The sequence below is a fragment of the Anomalospiza imberbis genome, chromosome 3 (assembly GCF_031753505.1).
Source record: "Anomalospiza imberbis isolate Cuckoo-Finch-1a 21T00152 chromosome 3, ASM3175350v1, whole genome shotgun sequence".
In the NCBI taxonomy this organism is placed as follows: domain Eukaryota; kingdom Metazoa; phylum Chordata; class Aves; order Passeriformes; family Viduidae; genus Anomalospiza; species Anomalospiza imberbis.
The window spans coordinates 67,175,893-67,200,646 of NC_089683.1; the positions used below are offsets into that span (position 1 = coordinate 67,175,893).

At 36.5% G+C, this 24,754-nt stretch overlaps 1 protein-coding gene and 1 long non-coding RNA gene across 4 annotated transcripts in view; both read left to right on the plus strand.

Annotated features, from left to right (window-relative positions):
* The window catches only part of LOC137470989 (SAM and SH3 domain-containing protein 1-like), a 531,744-nt gene that overhangs the window by 242,057 nt on the left and 264,933 nt on the right, over positions 1-24,754 (plus strand). The window lies entirely within an intron of this gene.
* Positions 1-24,754, plus strand: part of LOC137470988 (uncharacterized) — a 45,235-nt gene that overhangs the window by 5,521 nt on the left and 14,960 nt on the right. The window contains exon 2 of the long non-coding RNA XR_010997338.1: positions 5,556-5,663. This is a non-coding gene — a long non-coding RNA (uncharacterized lncRNA). The remainder of the gene's footprint in view (positions 1-5,555; positions 5,664-24,754) is intronic.

Here is a 24,754-nt window from a genome sequence, read left to right on the forward strand (position 1 = left end):
CATCTGCTGCTTTACATGCTAATGGAGCACTTAGCTGGCCTTACACATCTTAGGAAGCCTTGATCTCTTTGTGGCTTTGGTTTGGGGTTTTTTTTTCATATCAGCTAGTGGGGACAAACTGAAAGGCAAATTCTGGTGTTGTGCATGAGTGTTGGATGTTATAAAAGAACCATAGTGTTACTTATGGAGCAGAGTAACTCCAGAGTGTTTAATTGCTGTGAACATGATAAAATTAAAAATCACAGTGTGGATTCCCAGATAAATATTGATCTATGCGTTTTACTACCGTGATTTTTTTTTAAACAAAGTGAAATTTGTGAACTGCAACTGAAATCCAACTCTTAATTATTTATTAAATATAGAACTAAATTATTTTATTTTGCTATTTTTATTATTTGAATGAGTGCTTTCCCAATTATATGAAATATCTGTTTTCCTCAAGGTTTGCCTGACAGAAAACAGTAAAATGCTATTTTATAGTTTTTAAGTAATGGGCGGTGGTGGTGGTGCTTGTTTTCATTTTGATTTTATTTTTATTTTGTCATCTTTGAGGATTTCTCAATGTCTTCTATATTCAGAACTTAACTTTTCTTTTATGGAGAAGAAATAGGAAGAGAAGCTTCCCATTGTTTTTACATATCTGTAACAACACCAGAATGAAGTGACAGCAGAGGTGTTCACAACAAATTGTTTTAACCTTTATTTAAAAATGTAATTAAGAAATTAGAAGATTACCTTAAAATAAAATCATGGGGGAGAGTCTTATGCATGGCAAAATCTGCTTTTTCATTACTGCACATTTTCACACTCATTTACATTGTTATTTCCCTAAGTCCCTGCAACTGTTAAATTATGCAAATCAAGTTGCCATAATATTCAGTGCCAAAATGTTTTATTTAATAGCAGTCATTAATTTATTTCTCTAATCGAATCCACTAGGAAATCATTTTAAATGTATCATTTTGCTTTAAATAGGTCCCAGTTCAGCAGAAAGAAAACCTGTTGGGTCTTACAATCATGAGGGTTTTTTAACACATGCATGACAATTCAGCAGTGATGCCTCCCTTTCGCCCTCCCATTTACCCAGTAATTTTGCATAATGAGAAAATCAAACAACATGTTTAAATGGGACATGACCAGTTATTTTATAATGTGGAGAATAACTAGTATTATTAATTCTCTTGCATCAAAGTGAAGCATTGTAAGAAGGAGAAGAGTTGAAGCTGACCTGAGAGAACTAGGGTAGACCCTCTGAGAGATGGTGAAGGCAATGCTAATGAGATTGAAGAAGGAAAAAAGGAGAAATTCTTGTATAGCTCCAGGTCTCTTATTCATGTGATATTTAGAATAGAATACAAGAATATCTTGAATGCAACTGCTGCAGTGAGGTGAGTTCAAGTGGTTTCTGGATCTCCCCAGGAAAGTGATATTTTTTGAAGTCTTAGCAAAAGGGAGACAGGAGAGTTTTCTGTTAATTCATCCTTCTGTGAGGTGTATTTCAAATGTGCTGTTTAGAGGAGGAAGATTTTAAGGAACATGATTTAGTTCACTGCAATCACAAGAAAAAACATTATGGAGTTAGAGCTGCCCTAGGTTTTGGGAGGGCTGAGCATAATTTATATGTTCTGTGATCTGGAAATACTATATGAGTAACATATACAGAATTTCTTTTTGTCCGAGGAAACTATTGCATTTGAAATCCTAAATTTTAGGTATAAAATATAAGGATTTATATGCACATATTTATAAGCAAAACTTGGATGTGGACAGATATTCTTTCACTTAACTTTAAACCTATTCACCCCCACCTTCATCCCAATACCATTATGGAGCCGTGACAGGAAATTAAATTCAGCGCAGGACTCAAGATTGCAATCATCTCTTCTCCTGTATCTGACACATTTTTTACCTTGTTCTGTTGCAGGGAAGTTCTGACAACTTGTTTGAAAATGCAAGTGAAATATTTTTGCAGGGACAGCTAAGGTTACCTTTGCACCATTTAAAAGCCACAGGAAGCAGAATATCCTGTTGTTTTTGAGAACATGCAAATGAGATTCTTGTCTAATTGAAAAATAGGACCGTTCTGGGTTAATTGCTGGAAAAGACCAATTATCCAAATACCTTCAGTAAAAGAAACAGCACAACGCCTCTGCTATCTTTCTTCAAAGAAATTACCATCTTTAATCTGTAGCACATTCACCAGACTACATGACTCTTATTAATCACCTTTGTGAATAACTGGTGAGATTATTTCCCACCTGCCTTATTTGCCATTTGAAACTAAATGGAGCAATAGTTCTGTTGTCAGTGCCTTGCCTGTGAGTGTCCCTCCTGTTGACCAGGAGTTACCAATAGTTGCAGATCCTTAAGCACATGGAGTGATGGGAAATAGTAGGTAGAAGGCCATCACCTCATGTTTTCCCATCTTCCATCTATGCAATTTAATCCAACCCTAAACAGGTTGATTCCTTCCACATCCTTTCTTCCTTCTCTGCTTCACCTCTAGAAGTGTTGCTATAGGAAGCAGAGGAATTAAAGGAGTGTTTAACCTGATACCTCTTCTTGAGTGGTGAAGGGCAAAACAAGGCTGCCCTGGACTCCTCATGCTGCTTCTTTCCCAGTAGCTGGGCTTCAGATAGATCTGACACAGGATGACAATTCATGGCTTTCATCTTAAAAGCAATCTGTAAGTGTTCATAAGCTTCTTTGTATAATTTTATGTTTTTCACACAACCCTGACATGGACAAGATGATGGGATGTATGCATCTTTTTGTCTAGTAAATGGTGTTTACCTCAGGTAACTTTGTCTTGTTATATGTAAAGTAGCAGAACTTAAAATACGTTGGAAGAATAAGTAGGTCTTTTGGACAAATCTCCTTATATTTTGTTGGTTTGAAAACTAGGAATTTCATCACTCTGGACACTTTCATGCTCAGGAAAGGTCATTTAATAATTATTTTTGAAGTCAAAATCAAAATCTAAACAAGAGTGGCACATAGAAAAAATATATTAACATTAGCCAAAGTAATGCAAATTAATTTTGACTAATTTCCCCATATATATAGATGTTGTATTGTGGCAGAATTTAATATTCCATGTATTTTAAAATAAAACAATAAATAAAAGTAACAAGCAGAATTGATAACTAGCTCCTCTCTTTCTCTACCTCTTGACTTTGTTCTCATCTGATTTCCTGTCTGTGATTGTGTATTTCTTCATTTCCAAGATATAAAGCGCTCTGCTGAATCTCAGTGACAGAAAAGAATCTCAGCAGATTTATTCTTTCGTGGTCTGACCTTTTCTCTGTCAACTTGTTTACTTAGAAACAGTTCTGCATCTTTGATTCAACTTGCAGTTTACTGAAAAGCAAGAAGCAAAACTTTTCAGTTTGCCTCTCTACTTCTGTGCTCTTTAATTTCTATAGCAGAATAATAGTTTGGAAGAATAACGGAGCATTTTTTTCTTGATTTGTCTGTTGGTTTTTTTCCTGGGGCATGGGGTCGCGGGCTTGACATTTGTTGGCATTGATCCAATATTTGTTTGCCTTGTTCCAATATTAATTGGATCAAATGGAGGTAACGAGCTGCTAATGCGTTAGCTCCTGTTGCTTCTATATGGAGATAAAATACAGTACGTAGAGTCCTAGCTCATCTATCCTAGGTTTTTTCCATTTTCCTGGCTGAATTTCTTGAGGGTGATCTAGAAATATTTTTGCAAACTCGCCAATGTTGAGAGAAGCCAGTTGTGAGGGAAATGTGTCTGTGGGCATGAGGAATGAGGGGAGCCTCTGTCAAAGCCCTCTCTCAGGAATAATAGTTTGATCTAGATCCCTTTTCCTCCTCACCATGTTTTCATCTGTCCTCAGTGACCAAACTTGTCTTAGTTAAACTGCATCTGCCTAATCTGCCTGCCTCTAGAACTTCATGTGGGCATACATGATTTCCTATTGGTTTTGCTGGTCATGGACACCCATGTGTCATCTTTGGACTTTTGTAATCATAATAACAGGGTAAAGACTAAACTCATATCTACGAGAGGATTTTTTAAAATCTAACATAACTTCCTTAGCTGAAGACTGTCCAAAGCTCAGAAAGCACTGCTTTTATGATGATGTTTATTCTTTTCATGTATCACAGCATGTCCTAGGAAACAATCCAGGATTTTCTTTCCCTCCTTCTGCTGATTTTACTGATTACAATTTTCTTTTTTAAACAATATGACACGGATTTAGAAGGTCTTTAAAGATAGAAGTGTTTGCTTTAAACTAATTACCATTTTGATAGTCATTTGTAGCTGTTCCTAGGCTTCTCCTCCCCCAGATTACCCTCTAAAAGAACCTCTCTGCTCAAGGCTTGGGAGGATGTTTGAGAGCCTTTCCACTGCCTGCAAGTGCTGAGCTCTGAGCATACCCAGGATGGCAAGGTGGGCTTCTCCTACAGCACACAGTGAAAACACCTGGAAATAAGGAATTTTGTTCAGAAGTTCAGATATTCCCTGCCCTATTTCTGCCCCTCTTAACAATTTGTATTATCTACAAATAATGTGTCAAATACTCATGAAAGCCCAGATGCTTGAATTTGTTTGTATGACCAACTTCTTTAGATTTCAGTATGGAAAACTCTCAAAAATTTTGTGAAAAATGTAAATGACTTCTCAAACATCTACACGCAGTTTGCACTCAGCTTCATTTCCCTGATAGCCATCTGCTCTGCTGCGGCAAACTCTTGCCTATAAAAAGTGGACAGGGGAACTTAAAGTATATTTACAGATTAGTTGTTTCTTTGTTGTTTCCATCAAGACAGTGCTTAAGAGATTTTTTATTGGTTTGGGTTTGTTTCTTTTTCGCTAAGCATGTGGTGTGACTCACCTGAAGCTGTGCAAATGAAAGATATGTGTATTTTTTTTACTCACAACTTTCACTGTTTTGTATTGTTTCATATTTTCTTCATCATCAGAGGGGTTTTTGTGCTTAGTTCTGAGTTTATTTTTACCAAGATATGATTACTTTGTATATAAGAAGTAGTAAATTATTTCAATATCCCTTCTTATCTGCAAAGACTCTTGTGCAAAGTGTACAAAGGATAGATGTTAGCAATGTTTAGTACTCTTTAATGACACTAGTTTCAAGTGCCATTTGAAGCTATTAGTACTTGTTAGTAGTCTTTGGAACAATCCACATGAAATTTTGAAGTGGTTTATAATTTCTGCATTTCATCATGTATGTAATTAAATTGGTATTATTCAAAGAAATAAATGTAAATTAAATATATTCTATACTTCTTTCTCCTGGAAGAATTAAAACTGCAAATTTATAAGAATTTTTTGTAAGAATAGGTGGAAATTTTGTGTAAGGCAAGGCAATCATTTAAAAAGAATGCTGACCAACAAAGATCTAAGATATCTAACTAACCTTATTCTGACTGAGTTACGGATAGTGCTGGTACAGCCTGTATGCACTGTCAGGCAGAAATTCATCTGTTAGATATCGGTTTTTCTTGGTCATATGACTTAGAATAAGTCCTACTTGAAGCTATACTGCCCCTTTTGATTTCAGTAAAGATTTAGTCATGAAAATGCTTTTTGTGAATGTATTTGCTGCATGAGGCTGAAGCCTGACTACCAAACTAATTTTTGCATGCCACAGAACTGTACTCAAAAAGAGGTGGGAAAACTTGCGTATTTGTAGGACTCAAATGCATCTTTTTTTCTGACAAATTATACTTGTTTGTTTTCAAGTTTTAATTTTTAATCAGTGCTAGGTCTGTTTTTAACAGAGTGAAACCATGTAGAGTTAGGGAAGTTGTTAAAGGGACCTTGAATGTTAAGGAGCAATGTATTCTTCAAGTAATCTGAAGAACACTGAGATAATGTTGTGTGAGTGAGATGTATGTCCTCTGTAATTATATAGCAAATTTGATTGAAGAAGGGATGAAAGTCCTAATTCTTTTTTAGCAGCTTGCATAAGATTGCTGATCATGAAAGATAGCAGAGCCCTTTTGATGCTAAACTTGAAGAAATGAGTTATATTGGTAAACAGTAATAAATAAAGTGACGAGGCTAGAAAGCATATAATGATAGTGCTTTGAATATTACTCCATTTGGTTTCATAGGAGTTCTAGAACCTCTTTGGCAGTTCTATAAACTTTATAAACTGAGGAAAATGCTCTGACCAACAAAAATGCATCAACAGCTAGAATTTATATTTTTAATTTTGTAGGAGCTATATAAAATCCTTTTGGCCTGTCTTGTACTTAACAAGCCAAGGAAGAAAGATGCCTGTTGGCCAATATCTTTCCTATTCTATGTTTAGCATCATAAACACCTCAGACTTTTATTATTCTTTTCTACTAAACTTTTTCAAAAGAAGGCCAAACACTGCAAACAGCACAGCATTATGGTAATTAAGTGCATGTTACATAATATACTCAAAACCATGGTTTCTTTTCTGATTCAAAGATAATGGTCTTTAGTTGACTACATGATTTTTGATAATAGACATCATTAGAAAACTGATAACAATACTCACCTCTGTTAAATGTATTTGTTCAGTAGATGTGTATCTCTGCAGATGTGTATCTCTGAAAATGAAGTTAAATTCATACTTCACACAGAAATCTAAGGAAGTTATCTTTGGTATACTGTAGTCCTGAAAATAGAAGTGATAGCTGAATTAAACTTCTCTGACAGGCATTTTTTAATATTTAACACATGGAAATGCATTGCACATCTAGAAAGCCACTGGAATGTGTTGCTAATTATTGTTTAAAAAGGATTCGTCTGTCATCCACACAGGTGACATTTTGTTTAAGTGTGATAAATGCATATTTCTGTGAGAAGTGGGGCATCCTGTTTCTGTTGCATACATATTGACAATTACTGTAGTGCTCTTTTCTAAGAACCAGGTTTTTTGCAGATAAATATTTTGACCAAAGTGTGATGCTTAAGAAAGTCACAGGTACTTGATTCTTCAGTGAACCCCAAGCAAACATGAGTGAGTTCCACAGTGCAGAATTGTCCCTAGAAGCAGCAGAAGGTCCTAACAAACACCTGGATGATTTCTTAGGTTGGGCTAATGGCCACAGTAGGAAGATCTCAGTTCTCCTGCACTTTGTGTTGGTGTGCCTCCAACACAGCAAAGGACTCTGTATGTTGATGAAGTGGAATGCCTTTGGAATAGTTTTGTCTTCTGTGTGGCCATGGTGGCAAGTCCAGTATTAAATGTCTGATATCTTTGCCTCATGGAGACATTTCTTTAACTGTGTAACATGAGTTTTCCCATCAGCTCATGAGGATGTTTCGTCATCCTCAAAAGGAAAGGAGTAGATCACATAACAGCAGGCCATGTTGTTCTCACACTTCCTCCCTTTAGAGCAAGGAAAGTTAAGATGTGTAGATCTTGAAACAGACGAATTTATGATACCAAAACAACCTGAATGGACATAACAGATTTTCTTCTACTTTAAACTCTGTTTGCAGTTGGGTTTATTGGTTATCTCTCTATTAGCTTGCTCAAAAATAAAAAAAAAAGTGGGCAGATTATTTCTAGAGCTTTAATTTGTTTTCTAATTTCTTGGACTGGGCTCTTAAAATATGATGTTTTTGTGTGTATTTATGTATAAAGAATGATTTGTATGTTAAAGTACATTTAGTGTTACTTTGCTTGTTTAAGCAATAGTGCACCATCTATCCCTAAAGTGCAAGCCTCCATTTTTGAAGCATTTTCTGATTAACTTACCTGCCTTCATAATTAGAATAATCACATAATGTAATTTTTAATAAAGTGAAGCTTCAAGGAATGAGGTAAGATCTATAACGGAATAATCTGGTGTGGTGCTGATAATGGTGTCAAATTGTGACATGATTTGAAAATGCAGAAAATTGTTGTAAATGTGTCAAAATAATTTGTTGTTTGAAAGCAAGGACATGTTTTCAGTGCACGTGGGTGTTTTGTTTGATCATGGGAAAAGAACAGAATATTTTTGGAAGATCAAACAAGCTCATATACAGGGTAGGTTTTATAGTTCACCTAATGTCTGAGCCTTTTCTTCTAAAATTCCTCTGACACCTGTAACTTCAACTCTGGGGGTTTTCAGTTCATCAGTATTGTGTTCCATGTAACACTCAAGTGACTGAACAGTCAGTTGTCATGCCATCAATGGGAGAATCTGTGATACCAGAACAGCCACTGGAATACTTTGAAGGATGGCCAAGTCTGTACTTTTAAAAACGTACACTGAGTTTTCAGTAATAGTCAAGTAATCACATACAGTAGAACCTGATCTTAAGGGTTATTTCACTTTGATATTGTTTGGAATATTAAACTTAAACAGTGTCACAAGCAATCCTCCCTGTGGCCAGATAATTGGCTACTCTGCACAGAGCAGATCAGTGGCCCACACTCAAGAAGAATTTCTTTAAGTGTATGTGCATGTGTATAAAGGCTTAGTAGCTTTACAAGTACCAGGTAAAATTTAACAAACAAAAAAAACCCCAACCAACCAAAAAAAAAAAAAAATGGAATTAAGTCCCCTTTGGTTTGAATAAGTTGTTGTGCATGCTGAGTAGTTGAGAAATGCCCTCACTTAATCATCAGTGAATAATATGATAATTTTTCAACATTCAAGTATGTTGTCTCCTGGGGAAAAAATATTTTTGAGTTTAAAGCAAATAATAGTAAAGTCAAGGATGTATTTTGGATGTATTTCTGTTCCAGTTGGCATTTTAAACAGTAGACTCCTGATTTGTGGCATTTGGCTCAGGTAAGGGAGGGGGATTCCTTTCAGAGGGGCAGAGGAGATATTCCTGCACATACTCCAAAAGCACCAGCAGAGCTGCCCTTCAGTGACCCTGCCATTTGTCCTGGCCTTTGTATATGCCTTCCTCAAAGCATAGGCATCATGACAGAGCCTCAGCTCCTGCTGTTCTCTGGCCTGTCTTAAACCCTGCAAACACTTGTATGCTTACCTGAATCTAGAGAGGAGCCTTGAGCAAGTGCTCAATGAGAATGTAGTGCATGGTTTCTTCAGTTAAAGCTTTGCAGCTTTTCTCTGAACTGTTATTAAGGCTGGTGTGGTGGCTGGAAAATAAGAATGTGAGCGTTTGATGTTACCTGCTTGTTTGTTTTACCTCTACTGTGTTCTTCAGCTCTCAGTACATATAGTCTGTTGATAAAATGAGTTGCCAGTTCAGCCACACCACCACCATATTTGTCTATACTCTTCTGTTTGAACTCGGCTTCTTCATATTTCACTATAATTAATACTGTTATCATGACATGTGGCAATCTCCTTGCTTATCAATGGAAATAAAAAGGCCAAAAGCAACTCTGTCTTTTTTTTTTTTTCAAGTGGTATGCAGCTAAGCCAGGTGCGAGACTAAAACTTCCTAGCTGAACCATTAACATCTGCATTTCAATGCATTATTACTTTATCTCAATTTCACTTTGCACAGACCTTCTCCTTCAAAATTGCTGTTATCCTGTGTTTCAAGTACATGATCAGATTCCCCCAAAATCATGGTTGTCTCTCCTAATACATAGTCTGTGTATTTCCTAGAGAGCAGGAATATATTATTGCTTTGTCAAAGCTTTTTTTAATTGTAAGAGAGGATGATGGTCTGGTAAAAAGTGTGACAGAACTGGATTCATAAGTCTGAGGAAACACAATACTCTAGGACTCATTCTATAATAATTAAATTTTCTTAAGTTGCATGCTACAGGAAACTTGATTCCTTCCAGCATATCCCATATTGGGTTTTGTCATTGCATGTAGCTGTTTCTTTTTAAACTTGTATGGTAGGTCTTAAACTGTATAAAATATGATATGGAGATTGTATCAATGGCATTTCTAAACATAGCATTTCTGGTTTCCTTTCCCATCTTTGATGTCAGGGTTTGACAATTGTCCTTTAATTGTGTGCTTACATGCTACACTTAGAATATGGCATATGAGCTGGGCTTCTATCTTTAAAGCTATATTATTTTTCTTCTGACTTTTTAAATCTTTTTTTAACTCTCAAATGGTTTTGTGTTTTCATGCTGTTTTTTGGTTACTCTGGTTTTTTGTGCTAATAGAAGCAAGTACACTCAGGTTCAGTACATAGGTGACTTTTTTTGTTTCTGTAGTTTTTCCAGCTTTCCGCTTGTTCTCGAGGTGTTCACAGTCACGCTGCACTTCACAGACAGTATGCTCTGGTCTAAAATTACACTCTATAATAATTTGTAATCAAAATGGCCTCAGATGATTTAACAAGCAACACTGAATGCAATTGCTAAGTATAGCTAGTATGGGAGCAGAGCTGATTTAGAGCCTGCTCTTATGTCTTAAGGCATAAATCTCCTGGTGCTAAGATGGTAATGTGGAGACAACTCTTAGTTATCTGAGCCTGGCATTACATAAGCCTAAATTAGGTTAGTGCTGTGGTCTTCACATGTAACAAACACTGCTACGCATGAGGAGAGCACAGAGAGAAATAAAATCAGCTGTTTGTCAAAAGAGAATTACAGATGCATCTCAAGAGGTTGGGCAGCATATTTGTAATGTTCTGTTCCTGATGGTTTCCTTGCTCTGAAACAATGGGATTGTTGGCTGTTACTTGGAAAGGCTAATAAGATGGGGAGAATAGTATTTTTCCTTGGAAGAAGAAAATAATTCCTATTAAAAATTCCAAGGCTATGAAAGCTAATGGGGATAAGTGTGATTGGGTTTTGTGGTGCAGAATGATGATATTCTTGCAGTCTGTGGTTGAATAGGTTACATATGATTTTTACTTCTACAGGCGTCTATAATAAGCGTTATTCTTTATATTTCTCCACCACAGTCTCTGGATTTAACTAAAATAATTCAAAATCCAGCACTTACTTTAGTGGTGATTTGCAACAATTGATTTGCAAAAATTTCAGACATCTTAAATGTGTTTCTAAAGCAGGCTAACATGATGTTCTATTGATATGTTAATGAAGCTGTTAATTATGTCATGGTGCACTATGACAATATTGTATGATGTGACATCTTCCCCAAACTGTTCATGAGAAATTATGTGTTTGAAAAAAGAGTAGGGGGGTTGCAGGTGGGAAGTTCATTACCACTCAGAGGGTAATAAAGCAGTTTTTAAAATCAAACACATTTTGGTTTCGTGTGAAGAGATACAACTTCAGATTATTTGCATTCTGTAATCTAATTATGAAATTGGTTTTTTTCTTTGTTTCTTTATTTATTGTATTTCTCATTCTCTTGCAGTAAGTTTGTCTGTAATTGAATAGGTTTTCTTTTTTTTTAAAGTTTGTAGAAAGGGGAGGTTAGCAGTGCTTCCATAGAGATGTCCAGGTAACAAATTTAGCTCCCTCCTGGTGAACAGCAGAAAAGAGAAAAGACTTCCTTGGGAGCATTTAATTTGCCTAAGAAGACTGTCTTTTCAATTGGAGGGAATTTATTATTATGAAAAATCAAAAGGCATTCAACCTTTTTGGTGATAAATTGGCTTGTTGCAGTCAGACAACACTTCTTCCAAAGACAAGGGCACGGATAAGCTATTTAAACTGAAAGGTGTAACAGACAAAAGGGAATGTGAGCTTCTAATTGTGCGGTTGCCAAGCCAGTTTTGGTTGGGGGAGGGGGAGGGGTTAACTTTAGTAATTTGAAGTTGAATTATTCAGAGAAGGGAAATGAAGCTGGTGAAAGGTCTGATGTACACATTCTGTGAGGAGAAGCTGAAGGAACTGGAATTTTTTAGTCTGAAAAAAGGAAGTTCCAAAGTGATCATACCACTCTGTGCAAGTCCCTGAATAGAGGGTGTAGCCAGGTAGGGTCAGTCTCTTCTCTGTGGAAACCAATGACAGGATGAGAGGACACAGTCCTAAAATGTGCCAAGAGAGGTTTAGGTTGGATACTAGGAAGAATTTATTCACAGAATAGCATTGGAATGGGCTGCCCAGGGAGGTGACAGAGTCACAGTTCTGGGAGGTGTTAAAGTAAATAAGAGTTTCTACTTCTTTTCCTCATGAAACTGCATTAAAAATATGAATAGCAATAAATCAACTGCTGAAAAAAATGGCAACATACAGCTGGGCTCCCTTCCTGCATAGAAATGACATTGGAAAAATCACACACATTTCCCTTTCCCTTCTAATTGACCTTGTAAAATTTAAGCTATAGCCTCCCTAAAATGCCTGGATGTGCCCCCTAAAATGGCTGGACATGGTCCTGAGTGCCATGGTCTGGTTGACACAGTTGTGTTAGGTCATAGGTTGGACTCAATGATTTCAGAGGTCTTTTCTAAAGTACTAAGTTCTGGGATTCTGTGATCTTAGGGAATACATTAGTGAGTCAAGCCAGAGTCAGAAGCTACTGATGCTGTTGTTTCATGTGTGGTGGCAAAGATAGAAGATCCAGTGTCAGGAGTTTTTCACTGCTGAGTGATGTAATTGTGCTCAGGCAGTAGTATCATACTTACTGGGGAATAAAGTCAGACAGGGTGAAGTGGTAACAGAGGATTGTGGTTTAAGTGCTCTTTTATGCTGGTCCTTAACTACACTTTTATTTTTTTAAACATCTTTCCAAAGTTATTTCTGTCTGCACAGTATAATGGTGGTAGCCCTCTGAAGCTGTTTACAAATACTGCAGTCCCAGTAGCTGCTCTGTACAATTCTAAAGCTGATCAATGCTAACAGGTGGTACAAACGTTTGCTGTCCCAGGAGAAGAAAAAGAAATGTTCTGTTAAATAAGATAATAGTATATCTGTAAAGTATCTTTGATTCTGTAATTACATACTAAGGCTGTGAACTATAATTATTTAACCCACCTCCAGTTTACAATTTGACAACACTGCTATGTAAGCCTAGAGTTACAAGAGAGAATAATTTCAGGCTTCAAAGCTCCTAGCACAGATGTGTCCAAAAGTCCATTCTGCACTCTGAACTCTCTGTGGTTTTCAATTACTACACACAAAGGTCAAGATTTTCATCCCTATTGTTGTGCTCTCCACTAGCTTTTCCAGCCTCTGATTTATTATAGCAGAGAGTGAGATAAGAGCCAGTAAGTTAAAAAGTGTGTGTGTTTTGGTGGGGGATGTGAGCAAAGGCTACAAATGCTTCTAGTGAAACAGAATGCTCTCCTGGTGGCTGCTTTTCTGAGGTTTATTAGTTCACCTGCCTTCAAATGAGTCCTGCAGGTGCTTTGACAAATGGATTGAGAGATTGCCTAGTAAATTCTTTGGCTTCTTGTAAATACTTCTGTGCCTTATGTAGATGATTTGTAACTTCCTATGCCAAGGTGTCTTTGTAAATCACACCAGAGACCCCTGTGCCTTCCAAAAGCCACAGTGTGACTTGGATGAGGAAATGAATAAAAGCTGAAGAAAAATACTGACAAAAAAAAAGTGTTAATAGAAAATTAAGGTGTTGAAATTCTAAATATATGTTGAGGAAAGAGATGTCTTTTACCCTTGCTAGTTTCTCCCACTCATGCCAATATGTGCTGTTTGCTCATGGAGTTATAAGACCAGTTATCTCTTCTGCCAAGTGCCAAGGTCCTAATATCACTCTCCTCCTCAAAAGTCTCATTTCTGTTGTGACTTCTCCCTGAACTACCTGATCACTGAAGTGATACATCAGACACTTGTGTTTGGATCATCCCAATGCAACCTCTGCCTTGAAAAATAAGTTCAAACTTGACAACAGGTACTTAAATAATTCAAACCTCCTGTTGACATGATAATGTATTTGATCTCTCCCAATATGTGGAGAAGAGTTGACAGCTGTGGGTGTTTCTGATGCATGAATGAAGTGGGGAAGATCATATTTAAAAAAACTAAATAAACCATTACTTATACAATAATCAGTTTCATTTCACCCTGAATATACTTTGAAAACATCTAAATTATCTTGTATACAGGTCTGAGATAGACAAGTAATATTTTTAGAGAGGGAAGAAGTGGGGAACATAGCATGAAGTTCAGTGCTCAGTTCAAGGAGTTGGAAATTCCAAGGCTTAATTTCAGGAGCTGAAAATTCTGGAGTCCCTCATTTCAATCCCTTCCTTGTTTAAAAACAAATTTTTGATTTTCTGCAAGATCCTGCAGGTCAAAATTCAGGGCAGGAGATAGTTAAAAAATGGGTAGGTGTGGCACTTAGTGGCATCATTTAGTGGTGGACTTGGCAGTGCTGGGTTAATGGTTGGACTCAAGGCTTTCAGAAGTCTTTTCCAAGCTAAAGAATCATTTGATTTAATCAATTCTGGAAATCTTTCCTTCTCTATGTGAACTGCATATGTATATGTGTGTATATATCTGTGTCTTAAGGGTGGGAATAACACTGCTATCACTTACAATGTCAATTTCTTTGTAAATATTCTTACCTTACAATTTCTTCTGAATTGAATACTGTCAAAGCTGAGCTCCACATTTTACAATTGATCTAATTAATTATATTCAAAATTAATACCATTAGAAAGCTAAAGATACTGATTTTTTATACTTGTTTGTTCCTAGCAGAAAAAAGGGTTTACAAAGAAGAATTTTCAAGTTTTAGACATTTTTTTGCAAATTGGTTAGGTACTTGGTGTCCTGATTTCATTAAACATATTCTGAAATGTTTCTGAAGTCAAAATGAGAAGATAGATTATTTCTAAAGGAGCACAGAAGAAGGTATTCTAAAATCTTTGCTTATTTTATAATTGAGAACATTCTGATATGGGGTTTTTTCTTATTTACATAAATTAGTGGAGTGGCAGGGGTGCTTTCTGATTCCTTCCTGGAACTCCTAGCCTGTACTCTGACTGGTCCTTAGTTTCCTTTTTACATCTGTAACAGTTTAGCACCTAGTAATTTCAGAAAAATTAGAGGTGTTGAGCAATACATTACCTGCACTTACTCTTTCCTGTTCATACAAGAGAACAATTTTTTAATCAGTTGTGTTTTCCTTTGTGTTTTCTATTTGGTCTACTATTTCTCCTGTTTGTTTTGTACCTTAAAACTTAGTCTGTGGCTAAAATGTGCAAGTATGCAAAAGTTTCTTGCTTTTAAAAATATTTGTGCCAGCTCTTAAAATTCCTGATGGAAAGAAATTGAGAAAGCTTGTTAAATTTTTAGAAATGTTATTTTATCTGCTGGGAAAGTTGCAGTGCTTCAGATGATGTAAGTGATAAGTGCAGTCCTGGGAGTCCTACAGGTTGCCAATAACCTTTGACTGACTGTGGCAGCACATAAAGCCTTAATAACTTACCCCTTACAGAGACAGCTTGTAGTCCACTGTAGTAAGTGAGGGCTGTTACAGTCTGATGGATATTTGTAGGCTTGGGCAAAGTGAGGTGGCTCTTTCAGGCTAGACTGGAGTTGGCTATAGTACAATATACCCATATCTCTGTATCTTCTCTTATTGGCAGATGCACAGCTTGGCCAGGATTGATGTAAATTGTCTTTGTGTTAAGATCATAAATAAGGACATACTTCATTCGCTGGTCAAATGAAATGTTTGAATCATGTTTTTTTTTTTTTTTATTTCGTTTCAAATCAGAAGTACAAAAGAACTGATACAGATATGAGTCAAAGAAAAGTATTTTAATAAATAGATATCAACATCTGACTTAAACAGCAATCATTATTAAAAGACAGGCCTTTCATACTGGAATTTCTAGTTATCATGTATTTAATTTTCTGTGTCAGGAAAATCTCTAATACTTTTTAATTTTAAAGGGAATTTTTAAATGTCACTGCAGACCAAATGCAGAACCAGTGCTAATAAAAGAGCTCAACTTCTTTCTTTCATTATATGCATGTGCATATATACTTCCAATATGCTTTCTGTTTTCTCTTATATAGTGCTTGCTGAGGAATGGGCACTTTCTGATGATTCTTACCTCACAATGAGATACATGGGCTTGGAGGCTGCCTTAGATTACTTTTTATTTTCCTTCTCTTGCATGAAGTTGAACTAAGAAGATTGTCTTTCTTTGCACAAGAGCAGAAAAAGAAATGTTCACTATTATGGTTTATCAATGTTGTCATTTCTACAAGCTTGAGAGGTGATAAAATTTAACAAGAAGGGTGTTCTTTTTCTGAGGCATTTGTTAGGGAATGAAGACAAGAAAAATATGGAGTCATAATTTTGAAAAGCTATATGGTGGAGCACTGCTCACCTTTCTTGATGATCCTTCTTCAGCACTCTAACAGGGAAAATCTGAAAGCAGTCATCTCACTGTAATTCAACATATAATTTTAGAAATTTCTAAATAATCTGAAAAATCTATTTTTTTTTTTTACACATAATATTTCCCATTAACATAAATTGTTTTCTGGTGAGTACTTGTTGCATTTGACTTAATTTATTATCCTTTTATTTTTTAACTCTTTGATGTGGGCACTGTTTCTTCCTGTGCAGAGGACAGAATGTTTTATGTTAAGGTACAGGTTACTGAAAGTGTTTAGAAATAAGAGTTTGAGCCAAGGACAGGGTTGATTTTTCACAGTGGCGTTGAGGGAGAGGAGCCTGGAGTTGTGTGGGCACGGCCAAGATATTTCAATATTTGATACCATCTTATGTCACAGCTAGGGTGAAGGACAGGGATTCTCACTTCCCAGAATGACTGGGGTGTTTCTTTTTTGGGGGAGAAAGTGGTAAATGTAACCCTGCTAATGCTGGTTCCTAATGGAATGTTTGTCCACAGTTGTTTTTCATTGTCTCAGGCTTGGGGGAAAAACAAAAGGTCTGGGAGCCATTTTGTTCTTTGTCTCAGGGGCTGCACAGTGCTAGGTCGGTTGGTCAGTGATCATTTTGTACATAAATTACCCTCTATTTTGTATAATTTTTTTATTACTATTGTTGCTGTTACTGTTTGGTTTTTTCAATCTCATTGCTGTTTCCAAAAATTGTTCTTGTATCAGCTCGGGATCTCTGCCTTCTATCACTCTCTGACCAGAAAGGGTGGGAAGTGGAGTGGAGAGGCTCTCTGTCTTTCATTTTTGTGGGAACACTAATGCCATTCCTAAGCCACAACACAGAGTAAAATCCTTTTGAGTTCATTTTAAATGAATATAGCAAACAAACCAAAGCAAACTCATTCGTGTTGACATTTGTCTTGATGAATCTGTATGCATTAAGTGTAGTAACTTCAAATAATGCTTTACTAATGAGTTAAACAAATTTTCATTTTCACTTTGCATTTTTAGTGTCTAGTTTTGTATTGTGAGTGCAAGGCAGATATATAGTAAAGTGGGGATTGATAAGGTGGTGAATTTGGGGTTTGAGGCGGTTTAGTGCTAGATCAAAAATATCTCAGCCATGGTGAATAATCAATCCCTGGTCCAATTTGTTTAAAAGCTCTGAAAGAATAACTTTGTCCTGGCATGATTCCAATTGGATTGTGTTCTTCCTGCTTCCTTACGCTATTTGGTATTCAGGCAAATTTTAAACTGGAACAATGCCTCTGTCTTGTTACAGCACAAACACTTGCGTGGACTTGGGTTAGATGGAAAAATGCACAAGTTTCTTCATGCTTGACCCACTTTAAACTGGTACTACATGGTCTGGCATTAGTGAACACAGCAGCATGGTGTGAGCAGTCTGTGTGAAGAAACTGAATGCCCACTCAGAAAACCTTTGTTGTACACCTTAATATAAAAGAAAGCAAAGCCACTGTGGTCAGTAGAAGTAAAAATAGCAGTATAGATGACAGCACCTCAGTATGAGCTGTCAATTGAAGAGAGCTGAAAGCCGTGTTTGTAGTGGATGCTTTCTGGATTCTGTCTCAACCTGTACAAATAGATCACAGCTGGAGTATTTGCAGAGCCTCAGATCTTTGGGGCATTCTCAACAATGGCATTTAGTATAGATCCATTTTTTTCCTTTTGCTGTCTCTAAAGTAATTGAAGTACAGGTCAAAAAGAACATCTGACTGAAAACACTTATGTCAAGATAGCAGGACAATTAAAACAGGAAGAGAAGGTGGAGGATAATAGCAGGACTCAGCAGTCACCAAAGCATAGTAACCTTCATTGCTGATCTTGACCTCTTTGCCTCTTTTCCTTTCAACTCCCAATGTCATATTTTGGGAACATGTTAACTGAAGAAAAAAAAAAAAAAGGAAGAGAAGGCAGACACTAATCTAAGGATACTAAAACAGCACTGCAAAATGGGATATTGGTATTGCAATTTGAATGTTATTTAAACATTTTTTAAATGTTAATTTTCTATTTTTAATCTTTTTTTTCCTAACTGAGCACAGATAGACCCATGAAAAATGACACTTGGCGTGCAGTGATTTGAAGATCACTGTCTCTCCCTTGATATCTTCATTTGACAACATCTATATGTTACCAGGTTGCCATGACAACTAAGTACAGTTGTAATTGCAACCCTGGAAAGGTAATTCTTTCACTCAAAATCTGGCATACATTTAGCCTGTCTGAAGTTTCAACAAACCATCTTTTAATGACAAGTATTTTGAAAGGCCTGAATGAGGTGCTTCCTTTGATGTCATTTTTTTTATTATCTCACGTAGTTTAACCAGAAAGATATGTTGGCTTTTATTCAGTAGAGTCTGTGTTTTATAACCTTTTTATGTCTTATTTAAGTTTCAAATATATGGTATTGACTGTGAATCTGAAATTAACATATGAAAGCAAAATACCACACGAAGTGTTCATTGATCTCTATTACCAGTTCTGAAAGCAGATCTTGATACCTTCCTGATGCTTACTATCCTTTGGGTTAAGTCAAATGAGTTTTGTATGGCTGACTGTTTTTTCCTAAATTAAAAAAAAAAAAAAACCCAACCAAACCTAAAAGGAAGAAACATACAAACAAAACCAAAAGAGAAACTCAACCAAATACCAAAAAAGCATTCATTTCCTCAACTTGAGTTACCACTCCATGAAGAAATGGTAGGAGCATTTTCTAGGTTTCTGAGTTGTTGCTCACTAAAGGCTAGTGCTGTTACTTGGGATTTCTGGGATAAATCATGCAAGTTTAGCAATCCAGTTCATTAGAGTTTCAGTGAAAGCTGAGCATAAATAGTGTGGGTTTAACTTCATATGGGATAAATGCCTACATTTATCTGTTTGTTTGTCTCAGCAGTCTCCAGCACTAAAATCAGCCTTCATAAGACATTTACAGATATGTTTGGGATTAATTTTTTTCCTTCCCTCAAAAACAAGAGCAGGGTGGGGCTTTGAATGTGTTTTGAAAGTCAAGTTGATTTTACTACAACAGCTTTGACTTCTCAGCATACATTTGTCATTTGAAAAATAGTTTAAATGCATCGAGGCCATTCACACTCCCATATTGTTGTTCAATCCCAGCTGGCAAATAAGCTCCAGAAAGACACTCACTCACTCCACCCCAGGTGGGTTGGGGGAAGAGAATTAGAAGAGTAAAAATCTCTAAACTGTTTTAAGGTGAAGACAGTTTAACAGGTAAAGCAAATAACATTCACACATAAGCAATGCAAAACAAGGAATTCATTCACTAATTCCCATCAGCATCAGCAAGCAGGTGTTCACTCATGAATAGGAAGGAAGGAAGTGAAGGAAGTTCTCCTTGGGAAGACGAATGCCATGACTTCAGATGTTCCCCCTTCCTCATTCTTCAACCTTCCCCATCACCCCTAAAAAAGACTTTGTGCTCCCCCAGCCTACTTGCTGGTGGGGTTGGCTGACAAGCAGAAAGGGCCTTGACTGTGTGTAAACACAGTTCAGCAATAATGAAAACGTCCCTGAATTTTCAACACTCTTCCCAGCACAAATACAGAACACACCTTCATATAAGATGCTATGAAGAAAATTAACTCTCCCCCAGCCTAAACCAGCACATCCAAATATGGAGGGGTCTCCTTTTAATAGGTCTCCTTGCAAGTCTAAACATCCATGATAATTTCAGAAGAACAGGTCCTCTACCACAATTGTGGCACGATGCCAACTGACTTTCCCTTTATCTCTTCTTTCGCATTTGAAATTATTCAAATTTTTTTTTTTACTTTTATTTTTTCATTGTCTTTTAATGAAACAGAGGACAAAACCTATGGTATCATTCAGGAAAACAGAACTTGTATGTTTTGAAACAAGTCACAGAGGCATCACTTGAGATGTCCTAAAGCTCAATATAACCAAAGTACTGAGCTAGGCTTTCAATATTCTAACACACTACACAGCGGTATAAATTGCAGAGAAAGAATCATGATTGCTTAATTTGAAATAATCCTTTTATCTCCGAGGCCTGTGCTTTGCTGTATCATTTGAGCATTTTGTGTGATCTGGTAAACAGTGTTCTAATTGTTTTTGCAGATCACTAGTTTAAAAAGCCAGGCACACCTACACAGGGTAGAAAACAGCCATTCTGTGATTAAAAGACATTGAACATCAAATACATAATACCAACTGGTAAGGCAAGAGGATTAGGAATGAGACAGCAATCCCCATATCTCTCAATGCATCTTATTCTGAATATTCATATAGGAAGATGGTCTTATGCCTCTGAATAAACAAACTATGGTGTCCTGGTATAATTCAGCTCAGAATTTGCTGCTTAGTATATATTAAATATATGAGGTGTTTTATGTTGGAAGTTTTTATTTTTGGAATGGATATTTACCTAGTAAATCCCTTATTTACTTCTTCCTATAAACTTTAAATATTCACTTTAGCACACAGGGAGATCAACAAGGATCTTATATTCTAATTTCTGGTTTATGCTGCATTTGTTAGTTTTGTTTTTCTTAAAGCCATTAAGATAAAAATTTGGCCCAGTGTTCTTGCCGGAAGACAGGTTGTTTATGTTTTGAAATCTAGTTATGACCGTGTCTTTAATTTTTTATTCCAGTTGCCCATGTTTCCTGGCAGAGGCACCGATTTATGCCTTTTTAAGTTTAGAAGTTCTCTCAGTCCTGTAGTAACTCGACAAAATCTGAGTCTTCACCTTAACTGCTGTGCTCTGAGTTTTCTCTTGGCATATAAAGGGACTGAATCCATTCCTTCCCTCTTTTTTGTATTTGTTTGGGTTGTAGTTGCATATTTGTTGAGTACATGGTCTTGCTTTTCCTTCATGATAATTGTGCTTTCATACTAACCTGGAAATCACTTACATGCTGTTGTGCTTTTCCCCCCTGAATGCTCTGTACCTACAACTTATCTGTTTACGGTTGCGTGGCAGGGTATAGCTTCTAGATATATTTATGTTACATAGGAATAGAATGTAACTTTTTCAAAAAGTAGGGATCCCCTTTAGTGTGTTTTCTCAGTTGCCTCAAGGTCCTTCAGAACCCCTCTGTTTTAAACCCACTTGCTTTCCCCCTTTGTCTGACTGTGTACTTAGGCAGGACTCCACCTGCCAGGAAAGCAGGCTCTTCCCTTTCTCGGTTGTGCCAAGCTCTCTGGAGGCTCGGTTGGTTTATTTTTACGGTGACTTCATCGACCACTCCAGCACTCCTTTGTACGAAGCCTTAGACAAACTGTGCCCACCGAGGCAGGCTGCTTAGCCTCCCGCCCTGTGGTCAGCACAGCAATGTTAAGAGATAATCACCTCACCCCAGCCTGCTTCCCACAGAGAGGTGTTGCAGTCCCCTTTCCCACGGGCACACACTCCTCCTTAAAGCAAATACATGTCAACATCATAATGGTGCCATGAATTCATAAATTATATATAGACTGCCTGTATCATCATATTTCTTCTTTGTCAAGGAAACCTCATTAGGACAGAGGTGAGCTAGTCCCCTGGGTGCCTTTCTGATGTTCTGGCATCTCAGTCACAACACACCTTATCCTTATTAATTGATATCTCAGCATTCACTCAGTCAATGGCCCCCTGTCATGAAGTTGTACTTTAGATCTATTTTCATCTACCCTATGTAAATCTCTTTTCTTGTTACATGTGGGAAGCTGTACAGAAAGAAACATTCATAGCTCCATTTCTTAAGTTCATTCATCTATGAAATCTGTATTTCATGTGTTTCACACATTAATATTAAAAGTGAGGATTTACATGACGTAGGTGTGAATTAACCTGTAATGCATTTACAAATCTGTGTGTGCTCTGGCAAATGGGTGGTTGTGGTGTCTGTATGAGAGAAGCCACTTATGTACAGTTTTGTTATTACTGTAAAGCCTTCTTGGAGACATTTAGAGTCCAGAATGTGTTTGTCTGCCAGTCAAGGTGGGACCTGTAGTTAAAAGAGAATAATGACTACACATTTTCTGTTGCCCATTCAGCATGTATGAAGAAGTTATTTCTCAGGTAGAAGTGTGATATAGATATAGTGCCTGGCATACTCTGTAACAGTTTTGGTCTTTAATATGCATATTTTGGTTAATACAGTCCTTGCAGCCTTTGGTTATAAAAGTGGAAATGGGCTCTCATCTGTAAGAATCAAACTTTCAAAATGTACAATCCATGTCTATAAATATGAGAACCCATTTTGGCAATGACAAACATGTTTGAAGGGAAAACAGTATTTAAATCAGAAGGTCATACAACATTTTCTTGAAATTATAATTCAATAAAGAAATTGATGCTAATTAGTGTTTAAATCTCTCATCTTGTCAGCTCTGTGTGGTGCCTTGTTTGAAGTGAAATGTTTTTTGACACAGCCTTCCTAATGCAAAATTTGTTTTCCTTAGTTCTTTGATGTTGTTGTTCTTAAAGTGAAAGACATAAAAATCCACGGTTTTTTAGCAATGGTAATAAAGGAGGGGAATTGAATTTATTTGATATTCATATTACTTTGTATGCAAAGCCCCAGAGGATTTGTCAACAGCTCTGACCGATCTTCATCAAGAATGGAGGAAAAATGATTTATATTTTGTATTTCAGTTACACCTTGAGGCCCCTTTCAAAATAAGTTTTATCAAATTTGATGTTTTACGTGTCACTGAGCATCTGTCCTGCAAAAATTCACAAATAGGCCAGGCAATGACTATAAGTAAAATTGGTGGTAAGTGCCCCAGTCTGTATTGCTTTGTGGAACTGAATGCAGCAATGGCAGTATCAGCTCAAGGTGAGTTGAAGGAGGAGAAAATGGTGACAATAAAGGCTTCCTCTGAGGATGTTGGTGCCGCACTAATTTGCACTGCTTCTGCACGACATACTGCTAATGCACTGTAGTATAAACACATATGTGCTTACTTTAAGCTGTGAAAGTGCAGTTCATTGTTATCTGCTGTTTGTATTGCACCTGTCAGATGCATACAACAAAATATTCCAGGTGCAAGTGAAACAAATGAAAAAATATTCATTATGAAATAATAGCATGAGGGTGTGTTTGTTGGGGGTTGTATGTGTGCATATAGACATTGTGTAAGTCATAAGTAACCCAAAATTATATAATATCATGCCAAAAAGCAGAAATAAAGTTGCTTAATTAAAGTCAGCAAATTTAGCTTTTAGGAATGTGGAGATGTTGTGAAGGTTTTCTTCCTGGTTTCTGTTTAATCTTTTCTTCCTCCTGTCCTGTTCTTTCTTTGTCTCTATACCTGCTTCATCGCACTCTATTCAATTAAAATAGAACAATTATATCCTTGTAAGTATTCCAAGTTATTTTATCATTACACATGTAATATTAAAAATTGGTATCATTATCCTCATTTACAGATTATTTTTTCTGGAGTTTTATCATAAAAAGGAATAAAAAACATTTGAGTAGTAGGAAATTGAGAACTGAGGCAAATAGATTAAGCTCAAAATAGCAATTTATTTGCCTGATCTGTCTGGGATCATGCTTCTCTGGGTAGTGTTTGGTTCAAAATACAGCTCCTGCTTGGACCCACAGCTAAGAAGTTTGAATGTATATCCCTTCTACAGATAAGAACTAGACTCTTCAGCTAAAAACCTCAGCAATGTAAAATGCAAATATTTAACCATCTATGAAAGTTAGCGTTCTGATTTTGTCCAGTATTCTTTCTTCTCACTCAGTGAATATGTAAATGGAGAATTAAATTCACCATGGCAACATCCTTAAATCATGACTTTTTTTTTTTCTGCAATATCTCTCCAGCTTTCATAGGGACATCCAAGCATGAAACAAATATCACAATGATTTTGTGGGTGTTACTAATCTTTATGGATCCCCAAGGGGAGGTACATGACATCCAACCACATTTCACATACAGAGTCTGGTAAAACAGTGTCTGGTCAATTTTAAAGATATATGATGCAGCTAGCAGTCAGTGTGACAGATTGTTTTATTATCTGCCTTATGTCATTGTCAGGAATGGAAACTGTAGGGCTACCCACAAATGATGACTGAGTTAACAGAACGCTCAACAGTAATGGAAAGTTATTTTTCTTTAAGTCAAACAGAAGATATTGAAGGACTGGTAGGGGTGGGTGGGTCTTGGATTTGGGTTGGAGAGTGGTTTGTATTTTTTGGTTTTGGGGAGATTTTTGTGATACTTTGGCTTTAGTTGGTTGGAGTTTTTTTTCTTCTTGAGACACAGTACAGAAGACAGTTGCTTACAACCAGAATAGCCTGTACTTGAGCATATTGTCTTCCATTTTAAAAAGGAATCAAATTTTGGTAGTGTATACAAAAAGGTTTAAAGCTTTTTCTCTGAAATGAAATATAACAAAAACAGGGTTTTTTTTTTTTTTTTAAAAAAAAGTTTTATTAAATATGGGTGTATCTTTTTTTTTATATCATAGGGGTTTTTAAGACACCCTGACCACTCTTGAGTAGTATAAATAATCAGAAGTTGAGCTAAACTTGGTGACCAGATTTGAAAAAAAATAGAAATCTACACTAAAATAGATTCTTATTCTCTATACATAGCATAGA